Consider the following 17,636-nt stretch of genomic DNA (forward strand, 5'->3'; position numbering starts at 1 on the left):
GTAGTGGGAGGTCTCTTAAAAATATGATATTTGGGGATGCCTGAGTGGCTCAGCGGTTGAGTGTCTACCTTTGGCTCAGGGCGTGATCCTGGAGTCCCAGGATCGAGTTCCACATCAGTTTCCTTGCATGGAGCCTGCTTCTTCTCTCTCTTCCCATGTCTCTGCCTCTCTGTGTGTCTCTCATGAATAAACACATAAAATATTTTTAAAAAGATGATATTTGTGTAGAAGCCTGAAAAAAGTGGGGGAGCTATCCAGGTAGGTAAGTGGAGACAAGTATTTGGACAGAAAGAACACCAGATACAAGACCCTACGAGTACTTGGAGTCTTCCAGGAAAAAAGGAAATGAATGACCTGAATGAGGTGAGGAAGAGCGGAGTATGAGGAGAGGCAGCCAGTGGGGGACGGGGAGTAGCTGATGGCAGGGGGTTCATGTGAGCCTTAAAGACAGTTGTCAGGATTATGTCTTCTACTGAATGGGATAAAAAGCTATTGGAGGATTCTGAGCTAAGATGTGGTGTGATCTATTGTAAAAAGGTCATTCTGACTGCAGTGAGGGGAGTAGTTTGAAAGCAGAGTAGCCCAAACAAAATGAGATAAGAAATCAGTAGCTTGGACCTGGAGATTGCAGTGGCGAAAAAAAAAGAGGAATGTTCAGATTTAAAATGCTCCAGAGACAGATCTGACAGGGTTTGCTTATGAATTGGAAATGGGATATGAAGGGAGAGGACTCAGTCATGACACTCAAGTTTATGCACTGAGAAACTGGTAAGATAGAATTGCCATTTATTGAGAGAAGGTTGTAGAAGGAGCCTGTTTGAACTTGGGATGGAAAGAAATCACAAGTTTGGTTGGGGATGAATTAATTTTGAGACATTTAGTCAAACAGGCAGATAAACACATGAGTTCAGCATCATCTGAATGAGATAACCTAAGGATTAAGTGCAGGATTAGCCAAGAAAAGGGTTCCAGGATTCAGTTGTGAGGCATTTCAGTACTACTTAGAGCTGGAGAGGAGGAGGGGAAACGGGGAAGGGAAACTGACAGGTGGTGACTAGTGAAGTAGGAAGAGAACTGAGTGGGTATTCAGAAATAATTGACAGTGGTCCCAGAAGAGATGTTAAATTAAAAGCCTAATTGGCACCTGCACCCCAATGTTCATAGCAGCAATGTTCACAACAGCCAAACTCTGGAAAGAGCACAGATTTTATTGACAGATGAATGAAGAAGGTGTATCTAGGTATACAATGGAATATTACTCAGCCATCAAAAATGAAATCTTGCCATTTGCAATGACATGGATGGAACTAAAGGGTATTATGCTAAGCAAAGTAAGTCAATCAGAGAAGACAATTCTATGATTTCACTCATATGTGGAATTTAAGAAACAAAACAGAGGAGCATAGAGGAAGGGAGAGAGAAATAAAATGAGACAAAATCAGAGAGGTAGCAAATGAAAAGAGACTCTTAACCATAGGAAACAAACTGAGGGTTGCTGGAGGAATGAGGGGTAACGGGATGGGAGAACTGGGTGATGGACATTACGGAGGGCACGGGATGTAGTGAGCAATGAGTGTTATGTACGACTGATGAATCACTGAATTCTGCCTCTGAAACTAATGATATACTATGTGTTAATTAATTGAATATAAATAAAATTACATTTAACAAAATAAATAAATTACAATGACCTGAAGCAATGGTCAACAAAAATGAAAAAAAAAAAAGCCTAATTAAAACTGGCACAAGGGGAAATGGGAAGGGGAGAAGTCAATACAGCAAGTGTCCATCTTGTTCTAGGAGCTCTCCTGTAAAGGGAAACAGAGATAATGGACAACAGTTTAAGGAGGCTTTGAGATAAAGGGAAAGCTTTTGGTGAGATGGGAAATGCTGCAATGGTTTTTATAGGATGATGAGAATGACAGAGTGAATAGGAGAAACTTGAAAACCCAAGGAAGAACATAACAGCAAAAATAGATGCTCTTGGCTGGGGAAGAGCGGGCCCAGGGCACCCTGGAGAAATTTGGCGTGAGACGCAAGTTGAGTTCACTCATCATAACGAGCAAACACATGCCCTTGTGGATTTAGATGCAGGAACTTGGGTGTAATAGGTGATGGATGCAGGTAGAACTTTCTCTTCTGATATAGCTTCTATTTTCTCAGTGAATCAAGAGAAATTATGTTCTTTTCCCAAGTCACATAGCAATAAATCATAGAGTCCTCTGGATTCCAGATTCCAAACTGGGTTCTTTCCATGACTCTGCAGTGGTGCTGCCTAAGCCTCAGGTAAAAAAGCAAAACTACATTAAAGACATCCTCATTTGTGTTAGTAACATTTTGAAGAGAGGTTATCACTCAATTACTGAAGTTCATATTGGAACTATTTTTATTGGCTAGAGGCATCCACTGAACCTTTCCATTTGTATGATAGTAATCCCTTAGCTGGTTTTCCTAGTTCAAGCTTAAAAGTAATAACCTAATGTCCACATCAAGATTATGAGGTCAGTATTGGTAATACCACCTTAAAATTAGTAGGTGAAGGCTCACCCAGACTAAGAAACTGCATTATCGTTATACCCTCACTCCCAGCATGGTTTATCAGGCTAAGTATTGAATGCATGAGATTTAGTAAATATCTCGTGAATTTTATTACTTAATCACCTCTCAGTTGCAACAAACAAAAAACCCATTTGCAAGTGGTTTAATGACACTACTGTTGTTTCAAGTCCAAGACAGTTTAGTTCAAGGACTCAGCATCATTCCACTGGACTAGGTTTCCATCAGCTTCACATTTTGCTGCCTTTAACTTGTAGCTTGTCCAAATAAGGCAGCTTGGCACACGAAGCTTGCACTCTCTAGAGGCTGAACTAAGGGAACGTTCTGTCTCACATGTCTTTAAGATCAAAGAAAACTTTTCTAGAAGCACTCCCAGATCCTGACTATACATTCATCTAGGTCTTATACCTGGACACACCTAAGCATTTGGGTTGGCAAAATACATGAGACCATCATGATGTGACCTTAGACCAAGAAGAATTCAGATCATGAAGGTGAGGCGGGCTCAATCTCTCTGAGGACATGGCCATTTAGAGGGTAATAAGAATAAGATCGGGGTGAGCAAGGAAGGAGGGGGATGGGAATATCTGTAGTGGGCAGCCAATCATCTTGTGTCCAAATGGAAGGATTAGAATTTAAACCTAGATTTGACTGTTTCCAAAGTCCAGGTTTTGTCCTTGAGAAAATAATTTCTTATCATGTTTCTTCCCCTTCTCCTTCTCCTCCCCTCCTCCTTTTACTGCTCTCTCTCCCTCACATATACTTTTGCTCTGAATGTTGTAATAGCCTATGCCAATTAGTTAAGCTTACTTCCTCATATAACACTTTAAATTAGCCCATAAATAGCTGGATTCTTAAAAACCATAGTCCTGAGCACAGTATAGTTCATGTATGATTGGTCTAGGGTCATTTTTTTCATAGGACTTTATTGATCTTGATTAAAAATTATCTTATGAAGTCATTAAAGAGTAGATTATTATACTAAATGAATTTACTTATGAAACTTAAAATCATATTTATAGAGGTTGAGGAATCCATTATCAGGCCTCTCATTTATCTGGTGATGGTTCTATGTCAGTGAGGCAAGAAATGGCCTATTCAAGGTCAAGGTCAAGTCTTTTTTTTTTTTTTTTATAAAGTCTATTGAATACGAACTGTATCAGGTGCTATATAGATACACCAAAGGTTTTTAAAAGGCCTTCAGGTTATAGCTGATGGGCCCTTCCCTCATCTTGAATCGCGGACCTCACCTGCTACCAGCTACTCTGGTTGGGGTTTCTTTTACATAGTTCATATTCATGGTTCATGGTTCCAAGTGCTTCATGGCCTTTGCAATGAATGATCTTTTGTCTGCAGTTAGTTAGTAACACCCTATTATTATGAAGCCACCCTTAACAACCATTTATAAGATATGTCCTCGCCTTCTAATCACTGGTACTCTCTATCCCATGTCATGGGTTATTTTTCTCCATAGCACTTTATGATACTGAGCGCACCATCTATTTATAAAATTGTGTTTGTCTTTCTTCACCCACCAGAAAGTAGTTTCCAATAAGCTGTGGGTTTTTTTTTCTATTTTATTCCTTCTTATACCTTGATTATGTAGAAAAGTGTCTAGTATATAGTAGACAATCAGTGCTTCTAGAAGAAATCAATAAATTGTCATCTGTACAGTTGTCTGTTGGGAATGGCATGTAAACCAATGGACAGAACATCCACCTGACTAACTTAGCAGCCATCCAACCATCCACCAAACAGGTCCCACCGCAATAACAGCATGAGATTCAGGAATATCACATGGAGTCAGGCTGCTTGAGATACACTTCGAGCTCCGCCAGTGCAACTTGATGAGTTTAAGAAAGCTTCTTGAAGTTTTTAACACTTAGTTCCTCAATCAGTGAATATTTTTTTTGTTTGGTTTGGTTTGGTTTTTGAGGAATTAGATTGTCTATATAAACTCTTTACACAGTGACATAGAATAAGTGCTCAGTATACACATGTACAGTTTTATTATGAAAAAAAAAAGAACTAGATTCAATGTGGTCATAGATTAGCTCTGCCTGGTGGTTCAGAAAAAATTAAAGAGGAAATAAGCCTAAAACTCAGGGGCTTTGTATAAAAGTATTCATCACTAAATAAAGGGTGAGGGTATGTAAAGCTTTTAGTTCCTTAAAACTGTTAAGTATATAGACACACCATTATTCTGTCTATCTCTGATCATCAATCGACTTTAAAATTGGAGTGAATGGTGTAGAAAAAGAATCACTTCCCGGGTGCTAAAGCACTAGCAAGTGGGATATACCTAAAAAAGTGCATTTTGACTTATTTTCTACTACAATTTTCTTCTCATTTCACATGCTAGTGGGCAAAAACAGGGAAGTCCAAAGTTATAGGCAACTTAGGTATGATGTTATGTAATCAAATGTAACTGAGTTGCCTTTTCCATCATATATTATGCAAATGATTTCTATAATAGCAAAATTTCTATATTATTTTGCTTTTCTTTTTGCTTCCAAAATAGAGGGTATGATGCTTTCTCCTGCTTACTTGTACACATATAACATACAGACCAATAGGCCATGATTTACACAGAGTAGGTACACAGAGAGCATTAGAATTCCAAACTGTAAACTGCCATGGTAATTTGTTTTTGCAAGTAATACCCAACTTGTGTCAAAGGAAGAAAAAAAACACATTATTACACTTAATAACAATTATTTAGGAAATGTTGAGTTGTTATTATTCTTTATTAGTTCTAGTTGTGTTCATGTTAAATGGATGAAAGCTGAGTTAAAACGTGACATTTGGGCTATTTCCTTAAAAAATGTGATTTCTTAGTCTTTAAATACATTTCCTTGGTTTTTGTTTTCATCTAGCCAACTTTGCTTCTTTAATGTTATTGAAAATTAAATTTGTTCTTTGGTTCGTTACAATGCTTAGCAAGTTAATAAGTTTATAAATCATAATTAACTACTACTTTGTGTTCTATCACCCTTTTGAATTGCTTTCTTTTTGACTTTTTTTCTTTTCCTATGTAATTTGCCACATGCATGCTTTATTTTAAAGATGAGTAGACTTCATTTTCATTTTGTGTACTAAGTTGGCTTCACTGAAAATGTGTAATAAGCATGTCACAAGTGATACACATAGGCGTGTGTGGATGCATATGCTTGCATGTGTGTGTTAACATACAAGTGTGTAGAAAAGCTTAACTGCCTTCCAGACAGCATCACTTTTTAAAGATTCTCTTCTCCTTTGCTGTGTGAAATCCCTGAAACATGTTGATTCCAGAATTCCATCAGGGACATTTCATTTCTGTACAATAAAAGGAAGTCAAATAAAGTATAATGAATTTTCAGACAGTTCAGCAAAGCTTTAAAATGTTCAAAGAGAGAGTCAAAAGGCCTCCGTCATTAGGATTTTACTTAGGGACTGTGGGTGAGCTTCATTAGAATGCGAAACCACAGGAGGCAGAAAGGATTCCTGCAAATGCCTCTTTTTCTTGTTTTAATTTTTTTTTATTATATCAGATCATACAGATCTTCCAGAGTGCCAGGTCTGGGAAGAACTGTGATTTTAGAAAGAAGAAGTGCAGAGGCAAGTGGTGATAATCACCAGGTCATGGACCTAACTGTACTAAAATATTTGCACATCCCCCCCCCATCCTCTGACACCCCGTGCCCTCACAATCATTCCTGTTCACCTGTTTGCCAGCACACATCATGCTCATCCATGTTCTTCTTAAACCTAAGACATTTATATTGCTTTCCTGAATTTCTGCCTTCCTCTCTCCCGGTCATATAAAGGTTTTCCCTGTTGTTTGCTTTTCATTCCTGTTGAAATAGTTTAAGTTTTACATATCAACAGTGATTGATGTTATTCCATGTATGGAGTTGCTCCCGGGCACTTTTTTTTTTTTTTTACAGTTCTCTCATGTTTTCACAAGTACAGTTTTTCCCTCTGCGAGATGTGAGGACAGGTGCTCCTTATTGTCAAAGTCTCAAACCTGTGGTGATGACAGTTGCTGCATCTTGCACTCACTTCTGGGATTATTTTGCTGTTTTTTTAGGAGGCATATTGCAAGATACCATCTTCTATATTGACCTTTTAATTGCTGCCACTACAAATCCAGAGACCCCTGCACTTCCTTTACCCCCAAGTTCCCAATGTCACATCTCCCACCTTTGATTGGCCAGGCCAGGTCAGGACCTGTGTCCACATCGACAGATAAGGATGTTTTGAAAAAAAATATAGTGTGATGACCCTCTGGATCCTCAGGAAACTCCACCCGGTTTTACTTTCCACCTTTGTCTCTGGTCTCGTATACTTGGTTTTTTTGACTGACTAGTTCCACACGCACATAATTTATCTTCACAGATACCCTTATGACTGATAACTCACTCGAATGCAGTTTCAAACTTTTCTACTCCAACTTTGATTTAAGATACTGGGCTCCTTCTTGTCTGCATAACATAAAATGGGTCTATAAATTAGACCTTGATGATACCAATCCCGAGAATAGTTTAAAAGTAAATTTTTGTGCAAAGTGGGAGAAGTTCAGCATTCTAGACCCAGAGAGACTTCAGATAAATGCTGTTAAAGATGAGAGGGAAATAACACCAACCCAACACTTCTCTGGAAAATTCTTTCTGCTGAAGTAGTCAGTTATGCCAGCACAGATACAGAGAATACTGGGTTTTAGTACCGCCTCTCTCATACACCTTCAATAAGGAATATTAAATAAACATCTTCGTCACTCTAAGATTTAATTTTCACATTTTCAAAAGAAGGAAACGTGATTTAAAAAAATTCCTAGCTCTTACATTATATGGAGGACCTGCTGTGTTACTTCACACAGGTATGGTGTAGGAAGGGGAAGAATTTATCAACCCCTCTGTCATCTGCCACACATCTCCGGTTTGACACGACAATGTTGGAGAAAATGAGGCATAAAGTCCTTAAAAACATAGTAGATTTTCAATTGTTTTTAGGTCTTATCATACACAGGGATTTAATCTATCTGTATTAATGTATTAGGGCACATCATAAATTAAAAGCCTGAATAATACATTCAATATCTATTTTTACTATATTGATTTTTGAATGACAGTAAAGCTTTTTCTTCCCTCCAGAGGCAGGATAGAGAAGGCAAAGAAGACTTCTCTGAAGTCTGTATTTGTCAGGTAGCTCACATTATGTTATCCTAAGAAAGTGTCCTCAAATCTCAGTAGTTGGCAACCAAGGATTATTCTCAGCTACTCTACATGACCATCATGTATGGATGTGGCCTGCACCAGGCCACTTTTATGCCAGGACTCAGGCTGAGAGAGGTTCTTCTTGGGAATATTGCTACTTTTATGCCAGAGGGACCATGCATGGTGTGACCACACAGTGACTTAGAAGTTTTTGCTTGCAAGGGTGCCTCGGTGGCTCAGTTGGTTGGGCATCCAATTCTTGGTTTTGGCACAGATCATGATCTCAGGGTTGTCAGATCAAGCCCCGTGTCAGGCTCTGTGCTCAGTGGACCGTCTTCTTCCCCTCTTCTTTTTCCCCTCCCTCCTCTCTCTCAAACTCACTCTCTCAAATAAAATAAATAAATCTTCTTTTAAAGAAGTTTCTGATTGCATGTGCACATGTTATTTCCGCTCACATTGTGGAAATAATGTGATTCACACAGCCAGACCAGAAGGCAACAAGGCCAAGATATCAAACCCTCTCCAAGGCAGACACAACAGGTATTGGAAAGTCCTGTATCAAAGAAGGCAGACATCTCGAAGTATTAGAGGAGAAGATGAAACCACGTGTAGACATCTGCTGGATGAAAATCATTTGGCACAAAATGCCAATACTCTGGTCCCTACTCTGTCATTGGTTTGCTAGGTGATCATAAGCAGTCCACTTAATATATCTATGAATGAGGCCATTTTTAATATAAAATAGAAATATCAGTCCCCTTTCCTACTTTCTGGAATTGATAATAGGAAGGGATTAGGCCACTGAAATGTCAAAGTGTTTTGCAAATCAGGCAAAATACAAACAAATAAAAATCTAGAGGGACCCAGATATCAGATGCCACATTGCTTATTCACCCCACAGGTCAGGGATTGTTTTAAACAGGGAGAGCCTATATTCCATAATCTGGCAGCTGCTGCAACATGGAGCAAGAAAATAAGGAAAGATGTATTTCATCCTCTGTAGCTTGGGAAAATATACTAATAAATGGTATTGTCTTCAAAAAGATGTCCAAATATTTAAAAAAAAAAACAATATCGTTTTAGGTGCAAAGGAAGTCTGTTCTTGATCTGTCTTCAGACTTGAGTAGGAACTGGATATATTCTATCTTATTAATGTTTCTTTTTAAAGATTTTATTTATTCATTTCAGAAAGAGAGAATGAGTGGTGGGGAGACAGAGAGAGAGGGAGAAGCACACTCCCCACTGATCAGAGAGCCAGACTCAGGGCTTGATTCTAGGATCCTGGGATCATGACCTGAGCTGAAGGCAGATAGATGCTTAACCGACTGAGCCACCCAGGTGCCCCAGAACTGGATATATTCTTAAGGAGAGGTCTAACCATGAGATCTGAATCAAGATATCAGCAAGGCCATGCTGCATCTCAAGGAAGGATGTATTTCAGGCCTTTTTCCTGGTTTCTGATAGTTCCCTGGCTTGTAGCAACATATGTCCAATTTACACATGACATTCTCCTCGTGTACCCTTAAATCTCTATGTCCAAAACTTCTGATTTTGTTGTTTTTTAAAATAAGGGTATCAGTCAAATTGGATTAAGGCCCACCCTAATGACTTCATCCTATTAGTTATATCTACAGTGACCCTGTGTCCAAATAAGGTGACATTCTGAGGTGCTGAGGGTTATGATTTCAACATATGAATCTCTGGGGACACAATTCAACCCATAACAAGGCCTACTTTAGTTTACTTTGTGATTTTAATTAAGTCATTTTTACTCTCTATCTTTCAAGACCAATTTCTTTAACTGATGTCTCTTTGCCAGAAGATGTCCGGAAGCACTCTCTGCTTCAGGATTCTAAGATTTGAGGTCCCAGACTCCACATGTGTTTCACAGAGGATAAAACCAATCTAGTTGACCAAAATATAATTTGACCTATTGATTTAAGAATCCATGCGTGTTACTGTTCTCCCTCTAAAGCTTTTGGTCTCAGGAAAGTACCATAAAATGACCGAACGGAAAGAAGCTTTCATTGCCAACTAGAGCAAACTGCCTTCCCTGTCAGGTGGTTTTCTTGCTTTTGCATCAGCACTTCCAGTAGTGGGAAACTCATTGCCCCTAAGGCCGTCTTCCTCATGTTAGGAGACCTAGAGCTGGTCAGATGTTCCTTCTCAAGTTGGGCCAATCTCACTCACTATAGGTTTAAATTTCATCCTCTGTGATGAGACTGAGCATGACATCTACTTACAGTCGATGTCAGCCCCTTCCCTACAGATGACATTTATTTTTGACACCCTAGAGATAAATATTTGAAGCAACAGCATCCAGGGAGAGAAGATGACTCAGATGTTTCTGGTTCTTTAATTATCAAGTCTCAATTCCAACTTCTTGAGCACTCAGTCTGAATCACACAAAAGCAAAAATAATGACCTACCCTATCTAGTGTTTGAACTGCTCATTGAACCAAGAGGAGAATATTCTATCTAGATCTAGGGCATTCTATCAGATAAACATAAGTTGGGGCATTTTTACTGCAGCCACTAAGGCAATTTAAAGAAAAAATATCTCCACACTACATTTAGGGAGACAGATTAATTATGACATGCTTAGAAACCATTAATATGTGTGGATGCCTATCAAGTAATTATTCAAACCCACACATTCACAAGAAAAATAGGAAGATTCTTGCTAGAAATTTACATATACAAATTTGAAAAGTTCATTTCTAAACTCTGCTATGATTTATACACCCACATTTTGATAATTTGAATTATGTATTAAACACATACTTTAAAAATACTTGTCATTATAATATGCTTTACACAACAATGTGTTATATTTCTTGCCGGGAATTCATTGTTAATATATATTTATAGGACACATTCAAATGTATCAAGAAATGTAGATGCATTTATTGGTAACAAATGAAATTAATGAAGCATCTGTGAATGAGATTTTAATTTACTGTTACCTGAAACTTAATAAAATCTTAAAGCCTGATTTATAAATTCATCAAGATGCTAAAAATGAGGAGTTTTTTTTTTAATGACAGGAGAGAAGGAAAATTAACATTTTCCTACTTTTCTCTTAGCACAAAGCACAATTTGCTAAAGACTTCAATGTGAATATGACATTGCAGTGACCTACAAAATAAAAGCAGTCAGAATCTAGCCTAGACAACCTACCAGCAAAATTGTATATGTGTGAATGTGTGTGAATGTGTGTGTGTGTGTGTGTGTGTATAATTTCATATATATGAAATTGACTATGATAGCTTCGAGGCAGCACATGGAGGTGAGACAAAAGAAAGATTATCTGAGAATAAAAACACAGAGCACAAAGAATGTTAATTGCGGTATTATTTAAAATACCATATTATAAAATCTCAATGAATCCTAATGAATCAGAGGATTTATTTGAGCCTGACAATGGCTAAGTACTTCTTAAAATGAAATCAAGAGAGATTAGAAAAAAAATAAAGGGTCCATCTTGAGCTTGAAAGTCAGGAAATGAGGAAGCATTGCCTGAGAGGTCAGTGGAGATCTTGAAAATCCGTTCTGATTTCACCAACATACTTAACTCTCTTCAAAGCTGGGTCTTTGTTTCACAGTCAAGTCATTAGACTCCACCCTTGGCAGTATTTTCTCAGCCCCTAGCTCTGTATTCCGTTGTTTATTTCTCTTTCTGCCACATAGAAATGGAGACTTAATAAAAGCATATTTTACTCCCAATCTGCTATTTCATGGTTCTTGCCCTGATAATCATTACTTCTCTTTATTGCAGAACAATTTCTTTTTTAAAGGCATGCATCTTGAATGACCATATTTATGTGCTGGCTGTTTCCTAAATGATGGCAAACTTCCCTTGAGCAACTCCAGCTCTTCTCTGTGGGTTGGGGACAAGGATGGATTGAATGATTGATGGGCTTCATTGGTGAACAAGGCTCCTGGTTTGACTCCCTTAGGCCAGAGCTGCACAACTTAAGCAAAGTGGAAAGTTGATAAATTACTCAAATATTTTTGTTCAAGTTACTCTTGAAGCCCCACAACCCTAAACAGATCTGAGAACAGAGGGAAAATGCTGATATGATTCCAAAGAACCCAAATCAAGTTCCTCTCCAGCAGAATAATGTTTTCCTTTGCCATATCCTATGGAAAATATTGTGGTCACTATCAGTAGACTCTGGATCAAGTCTTTAATGTGAATCCTCTGTAACCTCTCTTTGTACTTTAGTTTCCTCACCTGTGAAATGTGAATTCACTCCTTCATCTAATCACAGACTAATATATAACAATTGTATTGCCCTGGCTCCATGAATGAATGAATGTATTACTGAGCAAAAATCAGAGAGATTTAATAATATGTCCCCAGACTGTATAGGTACCAAGTGGCTGAGCCAGTGCTCCAACCCATTTCAGGGGTCCCAGTACACAAGGCTGCCTCTCTGGGAGAATTTGGTTTAAGGGGTATTGCACCAAAAAGTTGGAAGTGAAAATAACCAGACTCAGTCTGCCCAGCGCAGCCCTTCTCTGAATTTTTGCTTTTTTATGATTCTTGGAACAATTCCAATTTTATACTATCTGTACACATAGAAGCTAGACTTGCTTTCAGTTTATTTGTCTTGCTGCACCCTTAGCTGGCCATCCACTGACATCTTATTTCTCTTATCCCAGCTGCTTCCTTGAGCTCCTCCCACCAAGGGATTTGATGCAGATGAACAAAAAAGGGACCGTCAAAATACAAACAGAACCACATCTCAAGAATTACGCATAGAGAGAAGATGGAAGTCACATAAGTCACCCTGGAGTTAGAGGTCACACTCCTATAATTTTTATTCCTATGTAACTAAACACACAGTCATGGGATTGGAACCAAGCTCAATAGAAGCTATGAGTTTCTTTTTTTTTTTTTTTTCACCCCTGGCCAGACTTTTATTTTTATCCTTACCTTGTGAATCAGGTAGGAGTTTCTCTCCTTTTTTACAACATGTGATGAATCTCAAATAAAGAACCACCACCACAGAAATTACTGTGAATCGCTTTCCCCTCATGCTCCATTGGCCAGGCTAAAATATTAAGCATTTCACATGGCTTAGCATTATAATAGCAAGAGGGTTGAGAGAGCCTCAATCCCTACTTTGAAAAAGACTTTTCTATGTCAAATACTTTATCACATCTAGAGAATATATCTCAAATGAACAAAAAATTACCTCTAGTTCAGATCCCTGTGATTTTTAAAAAATCTCTCCAGTTCGTCAAATTTATTTCTGTCTCTGAGTCCCGTACCCCTGTAAATGACCTGACCCCATACCTCATAGCGAGTACCCTTAGTCAGAAACCTGAGGGCCATTTTAATTTTACCGCATCCCACTGCCATTTTGGTCCTTCCACTTTTTATCCATGTTGCTTCTCAAAGAGCCTCATGGAGCCAGTTTTAGCCATTTTCAGGCCTTCATGTTGACACAGAATGGTCTCTTTAAAATGTGATGTAACTGTTTCCCTTGCTTGTTTGCAAACCTCCACTGGACAATTTATGTCCCTAGCCTCATCCTCATCATCCACCAGTTGGTACCCTCCACTCCGTAGCCAAGTCCCTGGAAGTAGTCTCTAAGCATAATAATACTGTTACCATGCTATTTTATCAGTCTGGCACATTTTTCTTGCTGTTGTTTGCCACCCAGGAAGGGCCTCTTTACCTCTCCAGATCAGCTCATGTCACCTTTGTGAGGTGGTGTGTATTTCTTTAGCACGTCAGATGAAATTGCACATTCAGTACCTTTCTCCAAACTCTATCAGGGCACATCTATCACCACATTGCATTTATTTGGTTTCCTCTGTTCTACCTTGATCTTCTTGGGGCAGGAATCATGCCTCATCTAACTTTGTATTTCCAGTGTCCAACATAGGTTTTGTATTTAGAAAGTATCAAGTAAATATTTGTGGAATAAATAAAGAGAAGCACAATTTATTTTCTCAATTTCCTGTCATCTACCTCAGAACAACCCTTTCAAATACTATAGAAAATTATTTTCATTGTCTCAGATTTTGCAATAACTCAGACATCCTGTCTATAACACTTATTAATCATAATAACTTTGAAGTAATTTCTCTGTGCAAATACTCAGGGTCTCATCCATAACTAAGTGAAATACAGCCTAAAATAATCAATCATTATTTTCTAAACCAAAGACTCTGTAATTAAGGAGTCTATCAATGTGCCAACAACTTTTGGGTCTAGAAATTAATTTTTGTTTGTTAAAGGACTCTAAAGATAATGTAATATGGGCCCATTGTGAAATGAATTAATAAATTGCTTGTCTTGTCTTACTTGTTCTTTTCTATTTAAATTCTGTGGGAAAGAAGGAAAGTCTTGAGGTTTCATTCCTTTAAAAATTTGACATGATGCATACTTTTTCCCCCCAGTGTCAGAAGACTCATCATTCCTGCCATCATCCTATTTACTTGTATTTGGTTGTAAAATGCATGGAAGGAGGAATTGAACACCTGAACATTTATGTCAGGTGATATAGATAGTTTATTTCGTTTAGTTTTCTGTTGAGTTCTTCTTTCAACAAACATGTACTGAGTGCCTTCTATATATCATGTACACATTACTATCTCTCTTTTGGAAATGGTGCAAGTTGAAGTCCAGTGAATGAGTCTGAATTGACCCTGGGCTTCAAAATTAGTAATTGACAGCAGCAGGATCAGAATCCAGGTCTGTCTTACTCAGGTCCTATGTCCATCCTGCCACATCTTTGGTTTATAAGCATTTGATTCTAAAGCTCTTGATTTATTGTTTGAAGTATTTTCTTTGAAGCAGCTGATGGCAAGTTGAAGGAAAGCCCAGAGAGGCCAATATTCTTCTGAAAAGTTTCACTTGGCATGTAAGTAAAGCATTCCTGAGCTAAAATATGACTTGGCAATTACTTCATCGAGCCCTTTCATTTGAAAGATGAATGAACATTGACCATCTTCTATGGTCATTCATTTACTTACCCATTCAACCAATATTCATGGAATACCTACTATGTGAGCAACAGTGTGAACACTTATGTTAAAACATTAAACAAAACAGTTTTTTTTGTAAGCCCTTATAGAAATCAAAATTTTACTTAGAGTGATTGAATGAGAAACAATTAAACAGAAGACCCTGAAATGTTATAAATGTAGGGCTTATTGGATGATACTGATGTGTTAGGAAGATCATTTTTCAGACCTATGGAAGATTCATTTATAACTCACATTCACGTCAGAAATCTATGCCTGTCCCAGAAAGAATAGAGGGTTATAATGTAGTATGAGTTGGGAAGATTGAAAAGCATTCCATTTAGAGGGGTGGGAAAGAAGTTAATATCCAGTTTTCTTTCCCCATGGAGTCTACCCTGACTCACCCTGTCTGATTCAAGTGCTTCCTTACATGTGCTCTTAGAAACCTATGTATCTCTGTTGAGGCATATATCACCCCTTTATAGTTATAAAGTAAAATAACTATTGCCTCTACTAGGTTTCAAGCTTCCTGAGGTCAGGAATTAAGTTTTGTTCATCAGAGAACATCAGGAGCTTAGAATCTTCTCAATACCCATTCTTTGGCAAAATGGATGAATGGATTAATCAATGAAAACATCTGGCATACATTTTGGAAGGAAGTGAGTTTCCTTTGCAATGTTAAGTTACATAACATGAACATTAATGGGAATATCCGCTAAAGCCAGGGATGTTATACATAATATTGCAAGGATTCTGATACAGTAGGGTGACCAGCTGCATGAAAATGAATGGTGAAAAGGAACAAAGAGGAGTAAATGGAAGCAAATCAGCAGAACTTGGGCATTACAAGAAAATAAGTCCAGGAGATACACCAAGAAACTTTTAGAGTTAAAAGTGAATTCTGTAAAGTTGGATACAAAATCAATATATAGAAATCTGTGAAATTTCTATATACCAATAATGAAGCAATAGAGACAGAAATTAAGAAAATCCCATTTATAGTTGCATCAGAAAGAATAAAATACATAGGAATAAACTTAACCAAGGATCTAAAAAACTGGTATACTGAAAAATTTGACATTAATGAAACAAATTGAAGACACAAATAAATGGAAAGATATTCTATGCTCACAGACTAGAAGACTATGCTCACAGAATATTGTTAAAATATCTATACTACCCAAAGTGATCTACAGATTGAATGCAATCACTACCAAATTTGCAATGGCATACTTCACAGAACTAGAACAAATAATTCCAAAATTTGTATGAAACCACAAAGAATCCTAAATAGCCAAAGCAAACTTGAGAAATAAAAAGCTGGACGTACCATGCTATCTGATTTCAAACTATAGTACCAAGCTATAGTAATCTAAATAGTCTGGTATTGGTAAAAACAAACAAACAAAAAACAAACAGATGCATATGTCAACGGAAGACCTGAGAGCCTGGAAATAAACTCACACATATATGTACAAATAGTCCATGACAGAGGAGCCAAGAATATACAATGGAAAAAGGACAGTCTCTTCAATAAATGTTGGGAAAACTGGACAGTCACATGCAAAAGAATGAAACTAGACCACCACCTTATACCACATACAAAAATTACCGCAAAATGAATTAAAGACTTCAATGTAAGACCTGAAACCATAAAATTCCTAGAAGAAAATATAAGTGGTAAGCTCCTTGACATTGGTCTTAGTGATGTCTTTGTGGATCTGACTCCAAAGGCAAGGGAAACAAAATAAAAAATAAATAGGACTACATCAAACTAAAAAGCTTCTGTGCAGCAGAGAAAACCATCATCAAAATAAAAAGGCAACCTATTGAGATATATGCAAACCATATATCCAATAAGGTTAATATCCAAAATATATAAAGAACACATACAATTCAATGATAAAAAACAACACAATTTAAAAATGGACAGAGGATCTGAATAGACAGTTCTCCATAGAAGACACACAGATGGCCAACAGAAAAAATGAAAAGATGCTTAGTGTCACTGATTATTAGAGAAGGACAAATCAAAACCACAATGAAATATCCCCTAACACCTGTTAGAAAGACTATTATCAAAATAATGAGAAATAACATGTATTGGTAAAGATGTGAAGAAAAGAGGACCTCATACTTCTGGTGGGATTATAAATTGGTGCATCCAAAATGGAAAACTGTATGGAGATTCCTCAAAAAGTTAAGACTAAAACTGTACTACCCAGCTATTCCATGTCTGAGTATTTATCCAAAGAATACAAAAGCACCAATTTGAAAAGATATATGCTCATTGCAGCATTATTTACAGTGGCCAAGATACGGAAACGACCTGGGTATCTATCAATATATGAATGGATAAAGAAGATGTAGTGTATTTATGCAATGGAATATTACTCAGCCATGAAAGAGAATGAAATCTTGTCATTTGTGATAACATGGGTGGACCTTAGAGTATTAGGCTAAGCCAAGTAAGTCAGATGGAGAAGGACAAATAACATATAATTTCATTCACCTGTGGAATCTAAGAAAAACTAGAACAAACAATAAAATCAAACTCATAGATACAGACTGCTGGTTACCAGTGGAGAAGGGGGTTGGAGGGTAGGCATAATGGTTGAAGGGGGTAAACTATAGAGGTAGATAGTGAGTAGAGTTGGTGGTGATCACCTTGTAGTGCATACAGATGTCAAACTATAAAGCTGTACCCCTGAAACCTGTTTTAAAAAAAGAAGGCCAGAAGAAATTGCAACTTCATACAATTGCCCCATAACAGTGTTGTTAACAGGGTCGAGTAGTTCCTTAATGAATAGGGAATTAAAAGTTTATATCAGGAATACAATCAGCAACTCTTATGGGTATTTTACATAATTGCACTATAGATAGTGATATAGTAAGCTGTAT

This window comes from Nyctereutes procyonoides, unplaced genomic scaffold, assembly GCF_905146905.1.
Source record: "Nyctereutes procyonoides isolate TBG_1078 unplaced genomic scaffold, NYPRO_anot_genome, whole genome shotgun sequence".
NCBI classification, from domain to species: domain Eukaryota; kingdom Metazoa; phylum Chordata; class Mammalia; order Carnivora; family Canidae; genus Nyctereutes; species Nyctereutes procyonoides.